The sequence below is a fragment of the Argiope bruennichi genome, chromosome 2, assembly GCF_947563725.1.
Source record: "Argiope bruennichi chromosome 2, qqArgBrue1.1, whole genome shotgun sequence".
Taxonomy (NCBI): Eukaryota; Metazoa; Arthropoda; class Arachnida; order Araneae; family Araneidae; genus Argiope; species Argiope bruennichi.
Genome location: NC_079152.1, coordinates 87,424,585 through 87,447,560, shown reverse-complemented (window position 1 = coordinate 87,447,560; position 22,976 = coordinate 87,424,585). Strand labels below are relative to the sequence as shown.

General features: G+C 31.0%; 1 protein-coding gene across 2 annotated transcripts in view; it reads right to left on the bottom strand.

Moving 5' to 3' along the window:
• The window catches only part of LOC129991361 (plexin-B-like), a 454,065-nt gene that overhangs the window by 209,197 nt on the left and 221,892 nt on the right, over window positions 1-22,976 (bottom strand). Inside the window, exon 1 of one of the 2 annotated variants that reach the window (XM_056098227.1) lies at window positions 600-615. The exons of the other annotated variant lie outside the window; for it this stretch is intronic. The gene's annotated coding sequence lies outside the window, so the exon portion shown is untranslated. Of the gene's footprint in view, window positions 1-599; window positions 616-22,976 lie in introns of those variants that run through there. 2 annotated transcript variants of the gene reach the window in all.

Here is a 22,976-nt window from a genome sequence, read left to right as displayed (position 1 = left end):
GGCTCAAAAATATAGAGTTTTAACATTCATATCCAAGAAAATTCATAGGAATAATTTAAAATTAGCTCATTTAAAAAAAGTTTTAAAAAAATTAACAAGCAGCTGAAAGATCTACATTTTTCTAAAAATTAAAAACTATTGGTTGAAAATGATAATTTTACTTCATTTATTTATATTATCAACTATCAATTAAAATTTATGAACATCCTTCAAAATTTAAAATAATTCTTTTTAGCTATTAAAATTCTGCTTCCAATTTTTTTTTTAATTACATTCATTAACTTTTCTCTAAAGTCCTTAAAGTTACAGATTCCATTGGATTTATTTTATATATGTTACATGATATTTATGATACCTTTTTCTTTGTTGAACAATATCACAACGTTATTTTTCTCTACGCATTTTTCCCCATAAAAATGATTGAAGAAAGATTTTCACTGTTGCCATAAACGATGCCTATAAACTGTTTGAACTGTGGAATTTTTTGAATTAATCACTTTTACATATATTTTAAAACTATAATTTTTAGGAATTCATTAAGCCTTTAAACAATATGCATTTCTAATCGAAAAGAACTTTGATTAAAAAAAATCAATTACCTCAATTGCCCAAAATTCCTGCTTCCCAGGTACCTTAGGGCGGCGTGCCCAAAATGGCTCTTCGAGACTTGCTTGGACTTCCAGAATCCGGAATCTCTCCTTACCCCAGACCATCAATCTGGAGAGCCGATACGGGGATCTACCTCTTCCCCCTCCCCCAACCCTGAAGAAGTGGAAATCATAACCTCCCCAAGGGGAATCGCATCCCTCCTTCTTTGGAAAAGGGGGTCGAGAGGCAAATTAATCGCCTCGTCTGGTCTGTCCCTTTGTTCGTGATCACAAGTTCGTGACTTACAAAAGAAGTTAGGTCCATGTACTTGTTGGCGAAAGTCACCGTTCCCGTGCGCTCCAAATCTATTTCTCAGTCTCGTTTAATTCGAGTTCTATCGCCATTAGTTATTGAAGTCAGCTGACGTAAGTAATAATTGGGGCAGGTGAGACATACGCTTGGGGTCAAAGGTGAGATGGATACTCATTCAGCGAATTATCTCTCGGTTAGGAAGTTCCGGATTTCTCATAATGTTTCGCAGATGTCTCGGAGCAGTTTTGATCGAAAAGAAAGTCGGTAAAATAAGAACATCTGTGCAAATGGAATGTTTCAGAGATTACTTTGTCTCTCAAAATTCTTCAGAAAGAAATCTGGGAAGTGCTTTTCGGTTCTTTAATAATTGATTTTTTTTTTTTTTTTTTTTTTTTTGTCATTAGCAAAGGTAAAAAAAAAATGAAGAAATGCCATCAAACATTTTTTTTTTCTCTCGAGAAATATTTTATGTTTAATCTATTGATATTTAAAAATAAAAACAGCTTACAATACAATGAAAAGTACAGTAGCTATTCATTTAATTAACTCTAAGGGTTTCACGTCATAATCACAGGGCAACTGTAACACTGTGTCGTTCAAATGGGTAACAAAACTTTGGCCTATTTGATAAAATGCGCATGCACCGGTAATTAACATCTTATAGCCCGTTGTTACAACTTTTACATTACTACAATTTATTGAAAAAAAAAAGAGCGAGAGAGGTATACGATTTTTTCGAATAACGTCATAGTCAAATGTCGTTATTCGAAAAAAAAATTGACAAATGCAGCAGTATGCCATTCAAATGGGTAACAAAAAATTTGGCTTGTCTGATACAATACACAAGCTTGTGCAATTACATTTTACAGCCTGATGATACAATTTTTACAATACTACAATTTATTGAAAATAAACAAAGAGGGTAGAGGTGCCCGATTTTTGGCAATTGTAAAGCAAAAAATGAAAAAAAAGTTGTATAAATTCTAATTCAACAGCTTTGATTTTAACGGTTAGAAATCAAACTTTCAAATGCAAAAATCACTTTATGTTGCGTTTTTTTAGGATTAAAGTTTTCACAAATGCATTGGTATATACGTTTCTTTGTTAACTTTTTAAAAATAATCGAATACATATATTTATAATATATATATATGAAATAATCATAAAATCCAGTAGCTGATTTTGAATAGTTCTGATCTGTGGCGATGCAACAGTAATAAGCGCCAAAAGTATTTTATCATCGTTTTACCCCCATCATCATCTGTCTGTGACTGACATATGCACAGGGAATAGTATTATTTCTTCGTCTACTCATTATTTTTGTCTTAAAAAGTCATATAAAAGTCTCTGGGTGTCCCCTGAGATTGGCGCCGGTAACTTCAATATTCCCGTTAACTCCCCCACCCCCAGTACCTACTTCCCTTCTTATCCCTGTCCCTTCTTATATCATTAATTTTATGATTAAAGAAACAGAAAATGAAATAATTCATGCCAAAATAATTTCAGTTTCTATCTATCGCATAAAAAAATTCAATTTCAGGAACCACCAAAGAAAAAAAATTTAGTTGATCCTCCAGACCTTAATGAAATGAATGCTCCTACTTGAAGTAGTGTCACGTCCTTATATTTTTGAGATTATCACAAAGAATTTTTTTTTGTAGGGTTTCAGGTATTCAAATCATTACATATGGCTGGCAGCCAGAGATAGTGAAATTCCGTAGTATGCTATCTATCAGATAAAGTAGCTCTCATGGCAGCTGAAAAGACTAGCTTGCGACGACAGGTGCGCACTGTGCCGCTGGAGAAACACTTGTTTCTGTCTAAAACTTATGAGTTATTAAGAATTAGTGTGGCGTTTTCTTCAGATATGTATTTAGACGAAATCCTCGGAAGTAGCAAAAATCAGGTTGAGTAGTTTCAAATATTGGAGTTAAATTTTCTTCCCGGAAGTCGGCTTTCAGGAAATTAAAAACTTGAAAAAGGTTAAAGAGAACTAATGGATTAGATTAAACTGGATTAAGGCTCACATCGGAATATGCGGAAACGAGAGAATATGCGAAAGAGGTTGCACAGACAGTCCAAATGGATATTATAAGCCCCAAATCATTCTAAATGTTAAAGAAGAAAATTAGAAGTGAGATAAATATGCAGCGGCAGTGTTGTGACTGAAGACGATCTTTTATCTATAAACTATTTATTTTACATTATATACAGGAACTATATCAAAAACGTAAACATGGATGAAATTCTACACTAATTCCTCTTCCATTGCCAGTATCGCTAGCTGAATAACAAGTTACATAATTAGAAAAGACAACAGGAAGTGCGAAATATAAAATGAGTGGCAACATTCTCCCACCTTTTGTATTGCAGTAATTTGTACTTTAAAGCAATACAAAACATAAACAAATTATTACACACTTGCATTACAAACTCAAAAGGCAGGATAAATGGATAATGTCATGCAAAGGACGCATAATATATGAATTTATACCGGAACCAAAAATTATAAACAAAATATTTCACCCGATGATAGTGCAAATTATATTGGGACATGGAAGATTTCCTGAATACTTCTACCGATTCAGAACGATGCAAGAAAACACACGTATGGGTGGGAAAATTGGCTCAATCCAGCACTACATAACAGAATATGTCGAACTCAAAGTATGGAAGACTCTTTATGGACAGTAATTGTAACACAATATTACAATGCTCTGGAAATTTAAAAATATTAAAAGAAATAACGGAAAAGATTTCTAGCCTTTTAACAACAGTTTGAATATTCTTTAAACTTCGGTTAGCCATTATTTTCTTATACTTATTTACTATCTAAATTTCTGCATAACAGCCAGTCACAATAATCCCTGTTTATATGGTTTAGTTCTGTGGTAACGGAATAACTGGCTGTAATTTACATATTATATATAATCTTTTTTAGGGTTGCAGTATTAGAGACATATCGAATAAGTTTTTTTTAAATGTGTTTGTTATAATATTACCCAAGTCATTTTCAGTATTACTGTTAATTTAAGGTAAGTCCTTAATTAATATTAAATATTTATATCACTAATTTTTCATGGAAAAAAATAGCTATATCATATATTTCATAAAAAAATGGATCGAATTACTTAGAATCAAGGCCGTTGCATACATTTTAAATTCCTTAAAAGAAAATCTCTTGAGTTTCCATTTAGTTAATTTCAAGTTACCCATGGTACCAACAAAGCTAATCAGTAACAAATCAACTTGATTTGCCACCGAGTTTCGACTAAAAATTGGCACAAAAGAAGACAAAAAAAAAGCATCCTCTTCCACAACAAATTTCTTTATTCCTTTGATCCAAACGCCACCTTAAGTGCTCACAGCAATTTCCTCGATTAAATTTTTAAACTCTGCTTGAATTTCGATAAGACAATTTTCCCTCTCTTGATAAATTTTTTCCACGTTCCTCGTTTGAACACGTATAAAAGATCCTTCATACGTTCCCTTTCCTTCGGTAAAGGCTTTTTCCTCGGAGAATAGATCTGAGAACGAATCTCTCGTCTCCACTGGGAGGTGGAGTAATATGTTTTGCAGACATGGACGTGGAGTTGAATGCATTTTTTACAAACAAAAGGAAAGTAAGAAAACCATATCATTGCGCTTTTTTTCCACTTTCTTTCTCTTTCATACCATCTCTTTAATAGTTAACTTGAAAAGTGTAAGAAAAGGAAAGATATTTTTATAAAGAGTGCTGCAACGTAAAGACAGCAGAGTCTTCTGCTAATACAGAAGAGAAATTTACTTTCCAACTCTCAGCGTTTTTTAACGTTAATGCGAGAGAACGTTCCTTAACTATTTGGAAGTTGCCTTTGTTCGGAACTTTTATCAGATTTAGAGGATTTGTAGGTTCTGTATGGAGAGAAATTTTTTGAATTCTTGCGCAAGAAAGAGAATTTTTAAAATGATTATGAATTGGATCAGCGATGAATTTTGTTACAAGTAATAAAAGCGTTTAGTTTCTTTTATTACCATTTATATTTTTTGTTTGCTTCTTTTATGCATTTAATCTAATTTCTGATTTTAAAGTGTTATTCTTTCATTGAGATTTTGTAATGAAAATGCTAAGTAAAAAAATGAGCTTAATCTCTAGGAAGTTCATTTTATTTGCGGTTCTAATTAGATAATGCATTAGGTTTTGTAAATGTACTACGGATTTGATTCAATGTAGTTTCTTATGATACATTTACGGATTAGAAATCATTTTAGCACTGAATTATAAATTAAAATATCAGAGATATTACTAGTATCTTGCGAATTAAAATTAAATATTACAGATGCATTTTATCTTACAATAATTTCATTTATAGTAAAAAATAAGATCTAATAATTTATAACTATCAGATTTTATCTCGGTTTGTAATTTTTAAAATATGAAAATTCGGTACACTCGTGACTGTCAAGCAAATCGCTTCAATTAGTAAGAGTCTTTCTTACACATTGCAGATAAAAATTATTTCTCAATTGAAACTATTAGACATTTGAAAACTATTAGACATTTGGATTATATTTTCCCCTAGATAATGAAAAAGTGAATAGTAATAAGAATATTTGTTATCAAATGCAAAAATATTATAAGCGTTTAAATTATCACATAACTCTATATCCAAACAAACAACATGAAAAAATTTCATTCAGTAAAAGTTATTAATTTTTTGCATCGTTTTCTTTAGTGTAACACTAGTAAAGATTTAAAATTGAATTTTCTTCAGAATATGTTATCCAAACATTGAAACTGGTATTTAAAAATATATCATTAAAAATTTAAATGTTGTATGTTTAATATCTAATTCAATTAAAAAATCTTTTGCCATAGCAAAATCTAATATTGTTTTCGACAAATAAATATTAAAATGAGCATTAAATGAATACGGGTTAGACATCAGCCTTAAAATTTAAATAAACACAGTTATTGTAAAAACTGACAAATGAATTCACTACTACGAGAAAAAAACTGTACAGTGTATCATTACATACTGCTAAGTAGTCGAGTACGGTCATTAAAAATTTGAAAATAATTACTATCCTTGTATAAAAGTTACTTTTGAAATAAAGAAATTTGAAATGACCACATGTTAAATTCCATTTATTTAGGCTTGTACGTTTTTAACGTTCACATTCATAAGCATGTGAATAAACAGAGCAATAGAAAGACAATTTTTGGAAAGATTGGTCCGAAGTTAGACTTAAATTTATAATTTCGGTGGCAAGATTGGTTTCAAATATTAACTCACCTATCTTGTCGCCTTTTTGAATCATCACATTCACATGCGTAAGAAAAGACTTAATTCCCACTGGCTGATTAGCTCAACATTTCGTAGAAATCTATTGTGTTGATTGAAAGGTGGCAAACTAAAAGCCATCTATCTAACTTATTTTGACTGTGAGATGTTAAATTCAGAGGCAAATAGACGTAGCCCCATTCTTCCGTCCCCCTCATTGACTTGGAGAGATCGAAAATTGGTGATGTATTCAGATCTCCAAGTAAAATTATTTAACAATTACAGTATTTTCACCTTTCTAGATTTCATGTACGAGAAAGTTAAATAAATAATATTAAACCTACTAGTTAGCTAACATTTTATTGATATTAGCTTTTGGTAACAAACTACTGAAATATATTCATATTCCTATCTTTTTCCTGTTGTTTTCCTTCAGAGTTGTTTGCTCTTTCGCTTTTGGTTATCTGCTACCTCATTAGAATATGATCACGGGGAAAAAAATCATGCTTTTCTAGAATTTCCTACTAAAACTTTACGCAATTACTGTATTTACAAAATATTTTCCCCTCAACGAAACAAATTTTAATCATGTAAGCATATCTAAAATCTTTAAAAAAAAAAAAAAGTATATTCTCGTTAAAAAGAGCGCGTGCAGGAGACAAAGAAGGTGCACTTTAATAGGCATGGCAAGAGAACACTCTGTTATTTAATACCGAATTTGAAATTAATTTCCTGCTGTGGATAGAAGCTATTATTTCCCCTCTCCCTCCCGAAAATATAATTAACCAAACAAACATTTTTCTCCGAAGATCTTCTTCTATGATAAACGGTACTCCAATTAAAGTACCTCGTATCCCTAGTTTTAAAACGTGGTAACAAAACGAACCATCATCCCCTTTCCCACCACCAATCAGCAAGAGCAGGACTTGGGCCATTAAATGGTCTCACGGAAACCATTTTTCTAGAGAAAAACCAACAAATGCTGCGAGCAGTTCACTTCGCTTCTATGTCAAGAAACGAAACTGCATCCATTCCTGGATAGAAAGTATTATTTTACCTCTCCCGTTCCGTTAATTGGCAGCAGGGAGAAAACTTCGAATACGGAAAGGCGGGAAAAAATAATAAAATGGAACGAGGAACGGGAGAGTAAACGGCTGAGACAGTGCAAGACAAGACGGACGAGATGTTTACGTTGGGGCATCGTTCTATGGCGCGTTCGGGGGCGACGTAACAGGGGGTGGGAAAGGAATAAACCATCGATATTCTGTCCACCCGTGTCGCAGTGTCGTCTATCTCCAGTAGAAAGCCAATCTTACCTCAACTGCTGTAGTCATTATTTGAATGGAATCCTGTATGGGCAGCTTTTCTGCAGAGACCAGAAACGTGGCAGAGGAGTTGAATGATAAAAGACATTGCAGTCCTTCGGTTTTTATCAGAGCACGAGAAGGAAAATTTACATTAAATGCCATTCCATCTTAAGCAACTTATTTTTTGTTCTGGAGGCAAAACAGCGCTTTTAATTTCAGCGGAGCTTTGACCCAAGTTTAATGATCTCGACTTGCAATTTGCATGGTAATGTGATAAAAATGCAATATTCATGAAGCATATTTTTAATATATTGTAAAGTTTAACATTTTTAGATTGTCTACTTAAAGCATTTATTAACTACACGATATTGTTTAACTGTTATTTAATCCAAATTCCTTACAATTTTCTTAATAATAGACAGGAATGCTCCAAAACGTTCTTAAAAGTTTTGTTAAAAATTATTTTATTTATTAATTTTTTTAATATATTTCTAGTTACTACACCATTTCCACACATAATTTTTTTTTTTATTTCACTGAAATTAGGAACTAAGAAAGTAAATGTCAATAAAATGCTTTTTATGACATTTTTATTTCCAATATATTGAAAATTATTGTCATAATTAATTACCAAATCTTTACCAATCTTGTTAAAGTAATGTAACAGCACTTTGTATCATGATGTAACTTGATCTCTTATTATTAATTTGTATTAGGTATCTCATTTATAACTTCATTTTTTAAAAATGAATCTTAACATTTAAAAGAAAATTTCGGTATTGCTAAAGTTCTCAAGCGAACAATTTTAAATATCTACTAGTTAATGCCATCAAATAACAAATCTTACCATAATAATGCTTTTAGGTTGGCGTAATGGTATGCCAATTGCGTGTTGTGAAAATCGTTCATAAAAAAATTTCAGAACAGAATTTAGTACTAAAAAAAGTTACTATAAGATAGAAGGTAATATAGATGGACGGTTAGACAGCATTTTTTTCTATAAATTGCTTGATAAAAATAGTTCCGATACGGCTAAAGCCATTGATTCTAAGAAATAAAACAAAAATCTTGTTATAATATTTCGGAAGATGCCCTCTAATTACAGTCAATTCTAACAGCAAAACAAAATGCTTTCAAAACTATATCGAAATTAACAATTTTCCTTGAAATACCGTTATATTCGATGTTTGTAATAGAAGCCATACATGAAGTATCGGAATATTACATTCAAATGGTGATATTTTTTATTTATGAATGCATTTAGAACACACGCACACACACGCAGAGACCTTTCATTTTTGTGACATAAACTCACTTTCAACATTAACAAATGTATTTAAAATAACTCGATACATATTTTTAACAGATTAATTACAAATTGATTATTTTTTCCAAATCTTATATCAACTCTCACTTTGTATTTATGTTTAATTCGTTTTTTGTGTCTTCTTTGTTTATAAGTTATAAATTAAATGAAATCTAAAACGGGATTTTGAACACAAAATGTGCAATGATATTTATTGGTTAAAATTCCTTAAAAAGCGGTAAAATACAATCCAAAAAAAAAAAAAAAACTTTAGAATATTAGAAAAAAGAGCGGCAGTCTGAAGTTAGTTAGGAATACTAAACATTTCAAAACAATGGATTTGAATTATGCAAAAAAATAAAAACAAACAGCATCAACAAGGAATGACTATTTCCCAAATGATCATAAAAAAAAAGAAAAAAAAAAAAGAAGATAAACACAGATGCGTCTTAAAATTTGTCTGACACCCTTCAAGGCTTGCCAAATTTAGCTTAAAGAAAAGACAAAACCGTCGTCACAAAACAGTGTAATCCAAACACAAGATGGAAAAATCAAACTCCGTACCTAACACAGACCAGTATTGTCTACAGAGAACGAAAACACCTGCTACACAAACTAAAGCAATCTCCATGTGGGGTTGGGTTGGGGGGTTGATGGGGTCAGATCGAGGATGAAGGATGAAAACAAAACTTTTTCCCACGTCATATTCCCAGAAGAGACGAATGTTTCTGTTTTTTAGGTGATATTTTAGGTTTCGCGTTTCTTGTTGGAATTCCCAGAATTTCCGCTAAGCCGCCCAGTTAACGCCCCATGTTCCAGAAAAGAATGTAAATCTTGATACAGACCACTTCCATTCTAATTCCCTTGAGTTCTGGTTCGATGCTTTCTCGTGTTTACAATCGGAATTTTGATGTTAAAGGCGGAACATCCTCATTATTATTTGTTAGTTTATGCATATAGCTTGGATAACTCGCATTCGTAGAAATTTAAAAGAAGAGTTGTGAAGTGGGGGAATTTATTTGTCGGTCTGGATGTACTTGAATGATAACAAGTTGTTTATCAGTTTCCCACGAAATGTTCCATGATATCAATTAAATATAAAAATTTTTCGTTTCATATTTTAATCTAGACTTTGATTTGAAGTATAAATATGGATTTATCATAATGTTTCAATATTAGACACCGTGTTATTTGGTAATAATAAATAGAATCTCATAGAATTATAGACATGAAAAAAATTATATGTTGAAATGTTTACTTAAAAATAGATTTCAGTTGGATTTGCGTTAATAGAAATTTATATTATGTAATGATATTAGTGAAATTACTTTTTTTTCCTCTTCAGGTTCCACGCCATCAATATGCACAAAGTGATGTAATGCACTACAGTGCCGAGTTAAAAACACGTTTATTTTTCATTTTATTTTTATGTTAATAAGACTTCATTTCATTTTTTAATCATAAATCATTTCCCCCTAATATCACCACTGCTTAAAAGTGCTCGTTAGATATTTGCACGACAGCGGTGATTATGCTCAGTGTGGCCCTGGTTGTCTTTGATTAACACTAGGTTTTTGGGACATTTCTTATATCTATCTCTATGAACATGCATCAATTTGACACATGAACGAATGCATATATTTAAAGAAAAACAGCCGCTTAGAAAGCAATATAATTAATACTGACTGTGTTTTTCAAAATTTTATTTCCTCTTCTAGACATATTTAGATGATAAATATGTCTAAGGGCTTTTGTCTAAATGGTAGAAAGCTGAGTTTCACAATAATATTACTAATTCAAAAAATAATATTTTATTTTTTAATACTCGAAGTAGTAGTAACGGCAATTTTCAAAATCTTTTCGCACTCTGACGCAATTTACATTCTGCGATCCGTTCTTTCTACTGTTTCTTATCGGGCTTGTTTCAATTTGAGATAATTGAGATCGAGGTATAGTCACTGCATTCACATTTCTTTTTGTTGTAATTTTTGTATGTTTAAAACTAATTTAATAAAAATTTTATTTGCATTATGACCTTGTCAAATTGACACACATCTGTGGAAAATAGACTTTAATATATATTTACCTAGTTAAACGGATAAAAGTCAATACAAGCGATAAAATAAAAATGGGAACGGTTTTTGTAATTTTCCTAAACAAATTCGAAATGCGTCAAAATGACGCGTCCTTTAAACCCAAGGTTAAGCTCAAAAATTCACTGAAACATAACGAACTCATTTTGACATGATAAGATTGAATGCGACCCGCCAATTTAATTTCAGAATGTTTCATTCCTTTTTGTAAGTGGGAAATGGACATTGTCTTGTACAATAACTTCATTGTACAAGACAATGTGCTGGCCGACAAAAGAGAATATGCATATTTTATTTACTGATGTTGTATAAATTGATAATATTACAAGATAAAATAAACTGACATTTCCAAATTCTTCTTTAATAATTTCATTTAAAGATTATATATTATTTCATTTATGTGATTTTAAAAATCTAACAGAATATGCATATGAAGGTATCTTTCCAGCAATGATAAAAGTGTTTTTAAAACTTCAAAAAAAAAAATTATATCAAAAATCTAATGAATTTAAAATTTTTATTAAAAAATTATTATCTACATGACAAAAAGAAGGGCAGTTTTGAGTTTAAGTTTTTACAACATTCAGATAAATTAAACTTCGAGCTAAATATATGGAAATTATTTCATCTAAAATATCCATTTTCCATAATGCAGATATGACAATTCTTACTTTATAAACAATACGGTAGAAGTTTTTCTGCATAAATGGGCTACATTAAATTATCTAAAATTTGATTAATAACTCAAGTTTCTTATAACGAACATGTATAATAACATAGCAAAACTGAATATAAGTGAAAGCACAAGGATTTCTATTAAAATTCGAAATTAAATATTCGGTCTCAACATCAAAAACTGAAATTTTTATCAGATTTTAAATAAAATCCATATAAAGAAAATCTCTCTTTTTTTGTTTTGTTATATCAGGATCATTGTAAATATAATTATTTACTTCTTAATCAGTTTTTTTTTCTCTCTACAGTAATGAAAGTCATAAAGAAATTTCTGAAAATTCTTTTAAAAAAAACCCCGTCATTAAGAAATATTACAATTCAAAAAACGTTTGCCATCCCAATTATTAACAAACAAGACGGTTGTATTGCATGGCACACTAAGTAGACTTTCTGAACAAAAAATGCTTTAAAACTAAACACGTTACACGTTTCCAAATTTTTAATGAATGGAGTTATACTTACTTAACCTTCTTAAGATTCTTACTTAAGGAAATTTCCGTTTTCTACAACCGTTATGTGATAGCATCGACCATGACTAGTTTGGCATACTTTGTGGCGAGTTTTATCGCCACACGGTTTCTGTAAAAGCACGAGTGTTTGTTTCGACATACGAAAATCGCCTGAGATTAAGTTAAAAGTACCAGGTTATCTACCTCGAATAGACACGAACGCGTGAAAGCGGACTCGGATATAAGTGGGGCGATTTTCTTGATGCATCTCTGAACTCTATTTTAAATATCTGCCCCACCCTATTCTTACCGTGGAAATAACAATTAATTTAATTAGTATAAGAATAAGTATATGCAAAAGCATATCAAGATTTCATTTGTTTTTGAAATTACATTAAGAAAATCTGGGTTTCTTCAGACTGAGCGTAATAAAGCATTTGTTATCGATTTATGTGGTAAACTGGCTGCCCATAAATGCCGTGTAAATTGAAATCGTGACAGTACAAATCATATTTCACGTTCAAGATAATGCAATGATTTTAATAAATTCATAATAGATGTCATTTTTTTACATTTAACCAGTGGCAGCATTCTTTGAATTTGTTCGTCTACTTCCGTTAATATGGCCTGTTTTATGTTTAGCTTCATCGTATAGCATAAAGAATTGTGTATACATTTTGGAACAGTTGGATAGGTAAATAAGAGAGAGAAAAAAAATAGAAACAGAACAAAACAAAACTTTTTTCCAGATTTTAATCTTTATTTCTTGAAAACACAATTACCAATTCCTTTACCTGGTATATCAATATTATTAATTTACTAATTTATGTTTGTTAAGTTGCTAAATTTAATCACTATTACTGGATGTTCAAGGTTAGATATCAAAGTCTTTAACCTAGTTATACATGAAGTTCAGAACTTAAAGTCATCTGCGTTGAAATATTAAATTTTTAGAGTAGCGAAATAATCTCTGGTTTTTCAAGTATTTGAAAATACATGCTGCATTAGTTTAATGTATATGTTACGGCCAAAGCCCGAAGTACGGCCAATTCACGAACTGGCCAAGACGTTTGGCCAAAGTCCGAAATACTTGCAATTAATATTGTATTTTCTACTTTGGCTGGCCATTTCGCGAAGTGACCGGGAATCCTTGGCCAAAGCCCGATGTGATAATCTATACTTATAAATAAAGCTCATTGTGTGTGTGTGTGTGGGGTGGCGCTCTACAGTCCAAACCGTTTGACATACAGTTATCAAATTTGGCATATATATACCTTGGAGGTCAAAAATGTGCACCGTGGAGCAATTTTTTAAAATTTTTAAATTAGAATTTTAATTAAAAATTAAGCCTAATTTCGGCTTTTTGTTGCTATAACCAGAAAATATTACAGCACAAAATCGATTTTTACATCAAATTAAAGCTTTTTTTAATTAAAGCTTAAAATTTAATTTATAAATTATGCTTAGATTAAATTATGCTAAAATTTAATCTGCACGAGCACGTCAAGTTAAAAAAAATAGCTTTTATCAAAGTGTTGCCGTCACATTGATAGAAGTTTAAATTAAAAAATAAATCAACTATTATTGCGAATTTAATAAACAAAATTATAATTTTCGGCAAGTGTCTGTATAAAATGAAAAAAAAAAAAAAAAGATATTTTCTGAAAAGTAAAAGGAGGAAAAGTTTTGTATGAGCTTTGACAATACCTATATTATTAATTCAATAAAACAATTTAATTTAAGGCAAACATAGTTTAATATACTTAGGATAATCATTCTAATCAGCGACCATCAGCTAATTTGGGGCATACAGTTGCTAACAAAATGATCTAAAGGAACTAAATAATTACATTTAATATAACTTTAGTCAATAAATGCTCCGATGAATCAGGAATTTTAAATTTTTACATAGGTCCTCTGCCCTTTGAATCATATTTAACAAAATATTCTTGAGACACCAATATTTTCAATAAAAAATCAACCAACTACTAAATAAATCACTAAAACTGACTGATTTATGAAATTTCAATATCACTCTTCTATAAAAACTGGAGATTTTAGACTATTTCACCGACTATCCCAATGAAGATATGCTAATCCTCTGCAGGGTTTCTCGACAGTGATTGGCCTGTGATTATAAAAATGTTGATTGTTCTAAAACTGATGCATAAAAACTTCATAAATCGGTCAGATTCATCGCAAAAGATAAGGACATTTATTTATTTAAAAGTTGGTGTTAAGAGTATTTCGCCGAATACGATTCCTAGGAACCAAAGGATTGTGTACAATTTATAATTCGTAATTTATTGACTGAAATAAAATAAAATATTTTTTATTTGCATCGTCTTTTTGAAAGTAAAAAATTAATTTTACTATGAATCAGAGAAATTTTCGTTGAATAATTCTTTAAGTTATTATATAAATTATTCTGCAGTGCACATATAATTTCACTGCCGAACGACTCTGATTTCAATTTTCATATTTAAAAAAAGACATGGTTAGCTTAAATATAAAAAGCTTTTATATTGATTGCAGTTTAACATTTCCACTTTAATTTAAAGTAGAAATTTTATGGATACTGACAGAACATTAGGGAAAGTAGTACAATGAAACAGAACTGTTTAAGGCCTACATAAAAGTACGACTGAATCATATAACTACCAAAATATGAAGCTCAAAAATATTGTGCAGAGAAAGCTACTAAGAGAACAAATTACATTAATTGAAAATTTTAACGATCATTAATACTGGTGAACCGGCTGGTCGCCAAAGGCGACTAGAGGTAAATAAATATAACGACATTCATGTATAAAATACAAATAAGGACATGTTGTATAGGAAATTCGACAGATGTTGCCAACAAAGAAATGATCTTAAATGATATTAATAACAAAACTATTTGTCCTTCATATTTGTTTCAATTAGCCCTTATTTTTGCTATTTGCCTTTGCAAAAAATTTCATATTTTTTGAAGCGATATTTCGGGTGACAATGTGATGTGGGATCTTTAACATTAGGTCCATGGAGCAGAAAAAGACTAAGAATCACCCTTAAAGGTAATTGAAAACTGAATACTCAATTTGCCTTTGTATTCATACACGATACGCAACGCCCTTTGCTCAAGATATAATTCGTTCATTTTGAAGGGCGCAAATCTAATCTTCGCGCTATCACGTTGTTACAGTATATACGTTCACTGAATAATTTCTATTATATCTTTAATATGAGAACAGACTAACACGAGATCATATTTTTATATATTAAAAGCTTATTTTTAACTCAGAGGTGTCACTTATATTTGAACTCGTTTCTGAAACAATTGTACTTACAAAAAAAAAGTACACAGAAGTACTCATTTTTAATAGTGTGTAAAACAATCTGCTCGATTCCTTTCTTTCTACTTTGGCCGATCGTCCCTAGCCATTTCGCGAATTGGCCAGCCAAAGCCCGAAATAAAGAAAAGATCGGACATTGGCCGGTAAGTTTACATCAACGTTGGCCAGATCGCGAATTGGCCGGCCAATTTGCGTTTTGGCCAACGTTGCTGTAAACTTACCGGCCAATGTCCGATCTTTGATTGATTTCGGGCTTTGGCCAGCCAATTCGCGAAGTGGCTTGGGACGATCGGCCAAAGTAGGAAGAAAGAAATCAAGAGCAGATTGTTTTACACATTATTTAAAATGAAGTATTTAAAATTCTGTGCACATCTGTGTACTGTTTTTTTTTTAAGTACAATTGTTTCAGAATCGAGTTCAAATATAAATAATACCTCTGGGCATCTAAAAAAAGCTTGTAATATATAAAAATATGATCTCGTGTTATTCTGTTCTCATATTAAAGCCATAATAGAAATTATTCAGCGAACGTATATGCTGTAACAATGTGATAGCGTGAAGAAGATTATATTTGCGCTCTTCAAAATGACGAATTATATCTTGAGCAAATGCGTTTCGTATCGTGTATGAATACCAAGGCAAATTGAGTACTCAATTTGTCAACTACCTTTAAGAGTGAACATTAGTCTTTTTCTGCTCCATAGACCTAATGTTAAAGATCCCAGAACACATTGTCTCCCGAATTATCGCTTCACAAAATACGAAATTTTTTGCAAAGGCAAATAGGAAATATAAGGCTAATTAAAACAAATATGAAGAAAAAATAGTTTTGTTGCTAATATTATTTAAAGACATTTCTTCGTTGACGCCATCTCTCAAATTTCTCCTACAACATGTCCTTATTTATATTTTACACATAAATGTCATTATATTTAATTTACTCTAAATATTGTTCTTTTCCTTGTAAAAAAGTTCGTATTTTATGGATCGATATTTCGGAAGAGAATGTAATCTGGAAAATTTAGCATTAGGTCTATGGGGCAGAAAAAGTCTGACTATCACCCTTAAAATTTTTCTTAAAAACCGGAAGTGACAGATGTGCCGCCTACCGGTCAAATTACCATTATCACATCGGGCTTTGGCCAAGGATCCCCAGCCATTTCGCGAAATGGCCAGCCAAAGTAAAATATACAATATTAATTGCAAGTAATTCGGATTTTGACCAAACCTCTTGGCCAAAACGCGAATTGGCCGAATTTCGGGCTTTGGCCTTAACATATATAATAAAAAAAATTCAACTATGAGTGAAGTTTTAAAAATTATAGCTACACATTTGCAATTTTAAATATATTGGAAGTATATAGTATTTAAAGTTATCAACATATTATTAATCAAAAACAGAACTGACACTTATAACTAAAAAAAAAAAAAATTCCTAAGTGATTAAATATGCAAACTATCGACTCGAGTAAATACTTTGAGATAAAATGTTAAAACTATTCATTACGTTCTGTCATTTTCTAGATTTCTAGATCTAGAAAGAGATTCATTTTCCAGATTATAACTGTGTGAGTATAATTTAATATTATATTTAACAATGAGGTGTGTGAAATGAAAACCACTTTTCATTATTATAAATAATAAGAATAAAGTAAAAAAAGAAAAAAATGGGAATTTAAGCACTGTAGAACAGATTAAGATGCTGAAATTAATAGAATATAATTATCAGACAATGAATTAATGCACATTAGGCATTAATTCATTGAATAGGTAGGTTATTAGATGGGAAATGTTATTCAAAACGTGCAATGCAATATGAGAAAATTTAGCCACATGTATAGGTCATGTGATTTATACGTGATTATTAGCAAAGTAATGTAGGTGAAAAGACGAAGCGAAGGCGACCGAGTCAAGGTGGCCTGATTGCAGAGTCTTACGTTCAACATTAAACAAAGGCATGTTGGAAAACCGATTTCATCAGAGATTCTCTGCGTGCGTTGTCGCAGTGAAGATCAGATTCGTAGGATTAAACAAGCACCTGATTAGATGTGATCGAAAATGGAAGGCTCATGTTCCATCCTCATCATCTGTCTATAACTCAAAATAACACAAGTGTCGCTTTTAAAAGGGAATTTAATGCAATTAAGCGAAATAAGCAGACATTAAAATTAAAATCATCCGAGAGGCCCAAAACAAACGAATAGATTTATTTTTATAATAATTAACTTATATCAATGACGATACTCATATTTAATTGATGTTTTTGATTCATATAAGAAGTAAGAAAATTTTTTATGCTTTTGCTTAATATATCCTTTATAAAACTTTAAAAAAAATGAGGGAGGATTTTTGTAAGGATATAATTTTTAGATTAACATATATATAATTTTGTGTAAAAAAACAACAACTTATTCTAATAAAAATTATGTAATTAACTAAATAACAATCTATTACAATCCAATGTCCAATCTTTTGGATCCAATCTATTAAAATTGGCTAATTATTTATTAACTACAATATTAGACGATATTAGCTAGGAAGTTACCATTTTAATTAAAGGCTTACAAAAGAATGGAATATACTTTTCCCGAAAATGTTTCTGACTTACCAAGGGAATGGAATGATATTTTACGCAGGTATAGAATTTTCATATCAAAAGTACGTTTAGATTTTATTAGTTTAGTTCGTTGCGGTCATTGAGTTATCGCGTACATATGGGCATACAGATGCATAGATATTTGTGGACAAATTTTACAAAATTTTCGAATAATACTGTTAAGCCTATACATACCAAATTTCATCCATCTACCTTTTCTATTTCTGGATTATTTTATGTACATGCATTGATAATTCAAAAAAAATTTTTTACTATTGAACATTTTGGCGATTAAAATAAAACCCTCTTCTGTATTTCATACATAAGAATGTGAAAAAATGGCAATTTATGGAGATTTACAAAGTAGCGATAGTACTACTATCTCATAAAAGGTTAATGAGATAAATTTCATAATGGAGAACAAGAGAAGCGCGAATGAAAAGTGAGCAAATGTTGTTGGTGGGGCGTAGGTACCTTCTGTGTTGGCGGTGTTTAGTCTACACTAAGTTATCACGATCTTTTCAAACATTACCCCATCCATGCACAAGCATGCTTTTAAAGCCCTTCTGTCTCTCAATCAGCGCCCGATGAAAGACAAAGCACTGAGTCAAAGCCCTCTTCAGCGGAAACTCGCCCAACTGTCGAAAAGTCGCCGTCTAACGCCTTTCATTAAAAAGGAGAAGTAGTATTGCTGGTAAGCTACTGATAATGACAACACCCAAAAAGAACAGCGGCCCTTTTGTAGCAAACTGCTGTACGACAGAGCGTTATGTGAAACCACGAGAAAGAATGCGTCCCGATACAACTTTTCATCGACTCGGAGCGTCTCATTTTCGCGATCATCTTCCGTCCAAATTGCGCTGGAAATGTTTCCTTAGGGTTTTGATATTACCCCTTCCTTATCTTTAATATAAGATGCACGCGTTTATTAAGCCTTCCCTTGCATCCCTCCCTTAAGTTCCTCCACCCCCCCCCCAACCCTCTACGTGCTTCGGCGAAGGAGCTATAATGGGAAGAATTCAGAATTAAAACTTTCTTCTCCCTCTCATACCCATAATCATCATCATTTACAGTAAATGCAATTTTCGATCTGCCATTAAAATTTCGCTGCTTATTTCCGAAGGCGTAATCTGGTTTTTCATTGGTTATAACGGCAGATTGCGTTTGTGGATGAGATGGAAGATATTAAATGATGCGGTTCGCCGATGCCTTCTTTGTCAAAAATTCGGTGCCTTTTCTTTTAATATGCGCATCGAAGGCGCCGTAATATTTGGGTAATATGCCCTTTTTGCGGTGTTTCGCTGTATGTTTTATTAAATAAATAAATGTAAAGGAATTAATTCGCAGAAGATTTCATTTGCAGTAAATCGAATTAAATTTCTTGGAAAATGTTCCGATGTGTCTTAATGTTTTAATCAATTTTGGCATTTGCTTATTAATTATTTACATATTTCGATTTCTTTTAATTTAATCTGGATGGTATCACCACAGCTCCGCCTCTTTTTTTCTTGTTGTTGTTCTTCCAAGAATTCAGTGTTGTAACTTACCAGAAGAATATATTTGTACATAAATATTTTACATTCACATATCAGACGGATCAATGGGGAATCAACTAATTAATAATAAAAATTTGTAGTTAATTCTAATGACAAATTTTTATTATTTATAAATAGTTTTTACTGATACCCAGAAATAAATTAACCCATCTAGGACGTTTAGTTCAAGGAGTAATTCTTAAACTCGTTTCTGATTGTAACTTTTGCTTGATTCGATTTATCAAATGAAGAGATAAATTTTCTTTGAATAATTTCGCGAAATGAAATGATACGTATGCAAGTCAAGGACAAACACCGTTTTTTTTTATAAATATAGTCAGATAATAATACTTCAAAGTTCCATTTTCGGATAACCTAGCAATTCTGATCTGTGGATGACAAGGACAATAATTAAACTTATACATTCTTCGCCAAGCTTTAGTGCCACATCGGAAGGAGGACATTTGATCCTCCCCGCCATATTTGATACGTATAAAATCCATAAGCATAATGGATCTTTGATGGAACCAAGTTTCAAATTTGAAGCCTTCCGGCCCCAATACCTCACCAATAGGCCATTGCGGATTCAATAATATATAAGACGGTACCTCCTTCTCTAAACTTCCGTACCAGTGAGCAATCATTTGATATACATCAGGCCCATACATATATGGTGCCCTTGAGTATTTGATCGAAAATTTGCCATCCACTGCTTTTGAAGATTTTGATCCATAACTCCCCATGTTAACTTGTTTTAAGAAAATAAAATTTAACATAAATTATTTCTTAGTTTAAACAATGTAAATTACAAATAAACGCTAATTTCAAGACAATTTATTTCCAAAAGAAAAACATTTAGCTCTGCACGTTCGTATGTTTGTATTATTTCAATTTTGCCATTTTTCAACAGACGATAATTTATTTAAAAAAATGAACTTATTCTCATATTTATAAAGTATTCACGTGCTCTGGAGACAAACTTTGAGGATTTTACGCAAGTTAGACATCAAAACAAGCAGACATTTTAATGGAATATAGCGTTGTTAATGTTGTCTGGACGGTGAAAAGTAGAAAAACGTGCATGCAATGTGAACCTCATAAATTCAGGTTCTGAAATAGAAAATGCTTTATGGATAACACAGGGAGGAAATTTACGAAGACATTTAAGCATTGAGTGCCGTCAAATCGAACATTTAGTATCTTTTTCTAAGCAGAACTAGGAGTGATTTTAATCAAACCACAAATTTTGATTGCACGCCATTTTCATCCCAAAGTTGTTACTTTTGTTCCAGCGATTCAAATTTAATTTTTGCCTTAATGTTTTAAAACGTTTAACTGAATGTGCAACTTAATGTTTACACAATTTAATGTTTTAAAAGGCAATTTCAAATGTCCTTGCGTTTAATTATTTGTATTTATTGTATACGTATTTTCTCGAACATGTCACATTTCAAATTTTGTTCCTGATACCCACGAACAACTTTTCAAGCTTATCGCCAAGTATTTGAATACCTTATACAGAATTACATAACTTTTCTTAGAAACGAAATCATGCAAAGTTGAATATTTTCATGCATGAATATTTTCTCTATACTTAATAAACAATTTCAGCCAATTCTATTGAGACCGTTCACCCAATACAAACTAACTTTCAAACTTGACACCGCACATGAAAACAAAAGATAATGCAAAATATTACCCATTTATTTCACTTTCTGCTAATTTTGACTCAATTAACTAAACCTTTTAGACGAACAGAAATTCTTTCAGCACAGTAAAGCGAAAACACTCTACATCTAATTAAGAATTCGAGCTAACGCAAACATCGAAACATCGCTTTGTTCTATCGATTATTTTTAGAATCTTTAAGTGAACTATTCTCGAAGCAGGTATTTAATGGCTTCCATGAATGAATATCTATTTAATTCCACGTTTACAACTTATAATTAATGTTCTGAAACTTGATTCAATGTTTAGGTTCATCAGCTTTATTTTCAATTATTTATATATAACTATTCTTTACAGGAACGCTATTTTGTTAATATTTAACAACATTTTTAATGAACTGCACTTATTAAGTATATTATTTTTAGGAAATAATTAGAATAAATATGAATCCCATTTAATGATAAGTATTAAATTTATAGAGATAAAATTTTTCTGTCAAAAGAAAAATTTTCACATAAATTATTGCACAAATTACTATACAAATAACTTCAAAAACAAAATTCCAGAATGGGTAAATGTAGAATTCGCAATATTTTGCAAAGCAAAATATAGAGAATTTCGATGTAGAACTGGAATCAGTAGATATTATCAGTTCTAAATCCTCCACAGAGTTGCTCATGTTAAGAAAGACGTTTATTTCGCTAAAATAGAAGAGAGAATGAAAGAAAATGCATTTAAATTAAGGTCCAGGCTTAGTAAAAAATTTCATAAATTTGTACATTTTACTATGTATTATCCCTTAGTCGAATTAAATCGTCTGAAAGCGTTAGTCTCGAGATTATGAAATGAAGAGCATAACGCTGTTTTCGGAACATAAAACAATGAAAAATCTAGAGGCAAAAAAGAATCTGATATTGCTTTGCTTCGATCAAATGTTTTGGAGCGTTTGATATGTGATATTTTATCTAACAGCGATATTGTATTGCAGTAAAATGATCTAGATATGTTGCATGCTGATTGTAATAAATGTATATATATATATATATATATATATATATATATATATATATATATATATATATATATATATATATGCAGTATCTTTTGTTTGCGGAAAAAATTTCTAGATAGTATTTCGAATTATTCATTAGAAAAATCATAATCCAAATTAGTTAATCCGACTCTGTGAACAAATTTTCAGAGAACTTTACATAATCTAAGTTAGCTTATTAGACACTAAGGACTAACTGATAGTAATTTCAAGACGGAAAAGCTTTATATGCAAACATTTAAAGGGATAACAAAAATCTCATCATTAAAAATGTTTGCTTACTTTTTTCCAAAGAACAAACAAACACGAACTTCTCTGAAGATTTAGTTTTCCAAACACTTTCTTCAAATTCTAAGATGACTTCTCAAATATTCGGTAGAAATTAATTAGATATCTTTTCCGCATTCCACTCTTTCAAAAAAAATATCAATTTCATAACCAAGCAATATTTTCAATATTAGTTAATCTTTAATGAAATATACTGATGTCCTAGTTAAGCATCATTTCCAATATCTCCATTCATCTCAAAAAGAAATAACCATTCATTTATTTCAAACATGGAAAAATATTAATGTAAGCTTTTCCTCGTGGTTACTGCCAAATATGTAGATAGACAGAAAACTCTTTCGTTTTTTCGATTTCCTAAGTGAAGAACTCTTCAATTCCATCAGTTATCTTGAGAGCACCAATCCGTCTTGCACGTTTTATTTCCAACTCCAATCAATGCACTTTTAACT